We start from the raw sequence: 6,698 nt of genomic DNA, 5'->3' as shown, positions 1-6,698 counted from the left end.
TTTAGAATGGCAACAGGCGAGAAAGTCTCCTTATAATCGACTCTCTCTACCTAGGTATAACCCTTTGTCACCGGTCTAGCCTTGAAGATTTTCACCTTCTCATCAGCACCCCGTTTTCTCTTGTAAATCTTTTTACAACCTATAGGTTTAACCTCATTAGTTTGATCTATAAGATCCCCTGACTTGAGGTACATAGACTTCAATTCGAGATCAATGGCTTTGATCCATTCTTCTTTGTCAACATCCTTCATTGCCTTCTTGTAAGACAATGGATCCTCAACTTTGCCATCAGCTACCATAGCTAGGATTTCAGTTAAACCCATATAGAAAATAGGTGGGTTCGCAACCCTTCCACTACATCGAGTTCCCTCAACACTTGAGGTGGATTTGACATACTAGATGAACCTACTTCAACAACTCTTGTTGAGGTACTAGGTTCTTCAACAACTCTTGTTGAAGATTCAGTAGTTTCTTTAAAAATCTCATCTAACATAATTTTACTTCTGGGTCTGTGCTCCCTTATGTGGTCTTCCTCAAGAAAAGTAGCATTTATCGATATAAATACATTGTTTTCTTTAGGATCAAAGAAATAACCACCTCTCGTTCCCTTGGGGTAGCCTACAAATAGGCATAACCTTAAACGTGGTTCAAATTTCATAAGATTAGCCTCAAGCACATGTGTTAGGCAACCCCAGATTCTGAAATGACGTAAACTAGATTTACAACCATTCCATAACTCTAAAGGTGTTCTGGAAACACTCTTAGAGGGAACACAGTTCAAGATATATGATGTGTACTCTACTGCATAACCCCAAAACGAGTCAGGTAAGGAAGTGTAACTCATCAAAGACCGAACCATGTCCAATAGGGTTCAATTTCTCCTTTCTGATACACCATTTTACTGAGGTTTACCAGGTGCTGAGATTTGTGATACAATTTCATGATCTATCATATAATTCTGAAATGTCAAATCCATGAGCTCTCAACCTCGATCAGATCGAAATATTTTAATCGTTCTATTTAAAATAATCCTAAGTCTATGTGGTTTATCAAAGTATAACTCTTTTATTACCTCACATCACTCACGTATGCTCATAAAATCGGTTACCAACGCTCAATTATTCGGCCATAATCCCCAGGTAGGAGGTGTTCTGTAACCCGTTCAACTAAGTACCCCCAGCCTTAGACAGGATTATATACTGGTTAATTTTGTAACCTAGGTTTTATAAGTTTTAACAATTAAAACAAGTGGTCAACCTACGTGAGCATGCAGCTGTTGTTTAGGAATTTTAAATATCTACCCAATTTTATAACAACTTATAAAAACTTTAGACATGATATTCAACCATAGCATACATAAGGCATTCAACATTTAATATAACATTTATATTAAATAGAAGCAACCCTAACATACATACTATATATTATACCAATTATATAACATACTTTCAATGCATGTAACATGCTTCCTATGGTGGGATTTTAAATTTAAATGCATACTATATGCACATACAATATTTATTTAATTATACATACATCAAATACATAAATAACTAAATACAAAACTGATATGGTTTTAGTTTTGGCAAAAACAAGCAAACAGAAGTCTAAACTATTACACAATCAGCTTCAAATCGTCTTTGAACCGCTCGAACCACTCCAAACCGAACCCAAACATCTTGAACTAGACTGATTGAGTCTGAACCGGATTGGACCTTGAGAAAACCAGTCGAACCAACTGCTCTCGGTCCAACCTTAAAATCTTGCAAAGGCCGATTGTGTAGCGCTGAGATTATCGTCTTGCTCCATTGCCTTGTGTTGTGGAAGGACTACAGATCGCTTAGTGTTTGCCTCAACTTAAATAATCATTTAGCTTTATCGCATACACGATCACTTAGTGTCTACCAAAGCTAAACGATCGTTTAGCTTATTGTATAAGAACTACACGATTGCTCAACTCCATCGCATAGCTATCGTATAGCTATCACATAACTATCGCTTCGTTCATCTTATAGAACCAAATGATCGCATAACACCATCGGCTAGCACTTCATGTCATTGTTTAGTATCCTCCGTAGCTAAACGATCACTTAGCTCAATCGTATTGAACATCATCGTGTCATTCAACATCGTAGGTAAGCGATTGTTTAGTTTCCATCGCATAGAACACTGCAATGCATCGCTTAGCACTTTCGTCTACAAAATCGCTTATCTCCTCTCTAAACGGTCACTCAACGTTATCGCGTAGCACTTAATCACATAGATTAGCGTGCATCATAGCTAAACGATCTCATATACCATCGTATAGTAAATTCAACGTATCGTTTAGTTCCCACACCAAAGCTAAACATCTCTTAATGCTATCGTATAGCAAATTGAGTGCATCGTTTAGTCCCGCAGGTACCACGATCGTCTAGTGTTTCAACATCACAACAACCAGTGCCCATTGCTATCAATCGTCTAGGCTTTTCTTTACATCATGTAGCGTCTGGAGCTAGATGATCGTTTAGCAACTGGAACCTCACAAACGAATTTGAGCAGAGCTGAAAACTGGAACAGCTGCTCAACCTTTTTCACTTGTTTCTTCAATTACATCTTAATTTCGACCCTAATGAATCCAAATAAATTACAGATTCTTGCTAACAGATAAAAGCTCATCAAACAAGAGCCAATTAAAAATTTAAATGAGAAATTAAAGAGAATTAAACAGCCAAAACTCAGAAAACCATATCAGTGCACTAGTTTCATAATTCTCATATAAACACCACCAAACAAAATTAAACGAATTGAATGCTTATTTGATGCTTTGATACCAATTTGCAGGTTGTATCAACAGTAGTGAAGCACAAGATCATCAAAGCACTCAAAATTCACTAATTTGGACAAATATAAAGCATACTTTTGCAGAAACAAGTGAGTTTCAAGACATACCTCTTGTAGAACTTCTTCAAAACTCCTTCACCAGCTGCTATTCTCTCAAAATCTAGTTGTAGACCGCCTTAAGATCTTTCCACCTATTCTCTTGTGCTCTAGATTGAGTTTGTGAGACTCAAAATAGCTTGAATCAAGCGTAGAAAGAGGAATGCTCACTGTAGAAAATCAGCTAAAGAAATCTTTTTCAAATAATTTTTCTCTCAAAATCTTATAGATGCATCCCCGATTTTTTACTCCAATCTCTTCATTATATTGCAGATCAACTTGCAAAGAAAAGATTGCTTGAGTTGCAGCTCATCCTTGGAGAAGACAAGGCAAAGATATTGCTTCTTTGTTGAGCTACTTCAAAAGATGGATAATGGAAAATCTTCATTATTCCATTTAAGTGTTTTTGTTTTTTTTTTCCTTCCATTTTATCTCAAAAAATCAAATTTTGATTTATTAAATCTTTTTATTTTATAAAAAATTAAAAATTAAATTAATTCCATAAATTAATTATAAAAAAACTAATAATTTAAATATCAAATATAAAAATAATTTTAACACATATCCAATCTTTATATATTTAAATCATATTTAAATATATAAATTCTCCTATTCCATTTAATTCTAAAATTAAACATATAATTATATCTCATATAATTACTAATTCTTTTAATTCTAATTTGAACATTTCAAATTAACTTGTCACGCTATTCTAGAGCTAGTAGGGGGACTTCGCGGACCTACAGATCATGGGCTCCAACGATCCGAGATTAATTGCTAAACTCATTAGACCAAATTAATCCACATTTGTTAACTAATGGGTCACTCCACTAAAGCCCATAATTGCACTCCCCTCACTGTAAAGACATTATGTCAACATAATTTATAACCATAATCAGCAAGTCAACCCTTCATAGGTTGTTTGTAATAACGGCTGGGTCAAATATCTGTTTTAGCCCCCGAGATTACGTCTTATTCCTCAAGTCCCTACTGATCCTCTAATGAACAACTGGTTTGTGATTCAATCACTAAACCAAACTCTCTTAACCTAGTGAGAGGTGGGACCTCTTGTTCAAAACTTGGATTCAATACTTGAGAGAACAACCTTTCTCCTATCCCTAAATCGGGTAGGTGTGAACTCCGTCTTGCACCCTATGTCCCCAGTTATCTATCCGGTCTTACCCCTGAAATGGGAGTCTTATTAAGTTGGCGTTGTTGAGCCAACCCTCAACTATGCAAATCTAAGGGTAATCCCGAATAAACAGGAGTTCATAGTTAGCTTAGGATTAAGATTAAGTTACCTAGGTCATCTAGGTGAAACAGTCAGTCTTAAATAGTAAAGAGCGTTATAAAGTAAGAGTGACTTATTTCTTGGTCCCGATCTTATGCAAACTCATTGCATAGGATGCCCCCACTCCTCATGTCATAACATGTACGAATTAGGATCACATCATATGTAGCACTTTAAAACTCTTTGTAATGACTACAGAGTAGGCCGCATCTAATGGTGTTACCAGAATAAGGTATCTAATCTCATTCATGTATCATAGATCATTTTGACTATTTACTCGAACCTGATCCACTTTTATGTCTCCACATAAAGTTCAAGTACTCATACAATAGCCACGGGTCTTAGTTTATTGGATTTAGACTTTCATACAATTTATGAGGTCAATAACAAGTATATTGATAATAGAAAATGTATATTATATTACAAACTGCGAGTTTTTAGGACATAAAACCTAATAATACTCCCACTCGGACTAAAACTCCAGTGGATCAATATATACAAATATATACAATGTTGAGTTTACATGAAGAGAATAAAATGTACAAATACAATAAACTAGGGCATTACAATACCCACAAATTCTCCCACTTGCCCTAGTGATACAAAACTCGTAGACCTAGTCCTACTAGGTAACCCTCGAACACTTTTAGTCGAGAGGGCCATCATAAATGGATAAGCTAAGTTGTCTTAGGAAGAAATCTGGGTGACGATGATGTCACCTCTGTGTACAATCTCCCTGATGAGGTGGTACTTTCGTTCGATATACTTTCCCCTTTTATGGCTTCGTGGTTCCTTTGAATTTGCAACTGCTCTACTGTTGTCACAATAGAGAGTGATAAGCAGTTGCATATTAGGAACTACTTCCAGATCTGTCAAGAACTTTCTGAGTCATACTACTTCTTTTTTTGCTTCACTTGCAGCCGCATACTCAGCTTCCATTATGGAGTCCATAATACAACTTTGTTTGATGCTTCTCCACACAACTGCTCCTCCGTTAAGAGTGAATACTAACCCTGAAGTTGATTTCCTCGAATCCATATCGGTCTGAAAGTCAGAATCAGTGTATCTAGTAAGGATCAGATCCTTAGGACCATACACGAGCATATAATCTCTTGTTCTCCAAAGATACTTGAGAATATTCTTAACAGCAGTCCAATGGTCATGACCAGGATTGGACTGAAATCTGCTGACAATTCCTACAGCATAGCATATGTTAGGACGAGTACACAGCACTGCATACATCAAACTCCCAACTGCATATGCATATGGAATTCGATTCATCTTCTCAACTTCTTGAGGTGTCTTAGGACTTTGTTCCTTAGACAAGTGAACTCCATGCCTGAAAGGTAAAGATCCTTTCTTGGAATTTTGCATTTTATACCTAGACAACATCTTGTCTATATAAGATGCTTGAGATAATGCCAATGTATTGTTCTTGCGAATCTGAACTATTTGAATTCCAAGAAAATACTGTGCTTCTCCCAAATCTTTCATTTGGAATTTTGAAGTCAGTCATCTCTTAAGGTTAGCTAGATATTCTACCTCATTCCCAATGAGTAGAATATCATCAACACACAACACCAGAAAAGCGACAATTTTGTTGACAACTTTCTTGTAGACACAGGGTTCGTCAATATTTTATTCAAAGCCATAAGATTTGATCACAACGTCAAATCTCATATTCCAGGATCTAGAATCTTGTAGATCCATAAATAGATCGATTAAGCTTGCAAACATTTTGCTCTTGACCCTATTGTATAAACCCTTCTGGCTGAGACATTTAGATACTCTCTTCAAGATAGCCATTTAGAAAAGCTGTCTTGATGTCCATTTGCCATATTTCATAATCATAAAATGTGGCTATGGACAAGAATGTTCTAATAGACTTTAACATGGTAATAGGAGAGAAGGTTACTTCAAAATCTAACCTCTCTCTTTGAGTAAACCCTTTGGCCACAAGTCTAGCTTTGTAGGTCTGTACCTTACCAGCTTGGTCTCGTTTTCTCTTATAGATCTATTTACAACCGATGGATTTTACCCCTTCAATTTGATCTATAAAATCCCAGATAGAATTAAAATACATAGATTCCATTTCAAGGTCCATGGCTTTGATCCATTGGTCTTTGTCCACATCGTTCATTGTTTGATAAAAAGACAATGAATCCTCTAAACCATCATCTGGTATGATAACTTGAGTTTCAGTGAAACCCATGTACCGGTCAGACTGTTGCACAACCTTCCCACTACGACGAGGCATTCTAAACTCTTGAGAAGGATGTGAAGTATCAGTTTCATCAACAACTCTTGTTGACGGACCTGCTCGATCAACAACTCTTGTTGATACATTTGTTGTTTCTCTAGACATTTCTTCTATTACTAGCTTACTACGAGGATGATGGTTCTTTATATAATCTTCCTCTAGGAAGGTTGCATTTGTCGATACAAACACTTTATCTTCCTAAGGACCATAAAAGAAACCACTTTTAGT

Source organism: Benincasa hispida, chromosome 12, assembly GCF_009727055.1.
Source record: "Benincasa hispida cultivar B227 chromosome 12, ASM972705v1, whole genome shotgun sequence".
NCBI classification, from domain to species: domain Eukaryota; kingdom Viridiplantae; phylum Streptophyta; class Magnoliopsida; order Cucurbitales; family Cucurbitaceae; genus Benincasa; species Benincasa hispida.
Note: the sequence above shows the minus strand (reverse complement) of the source record.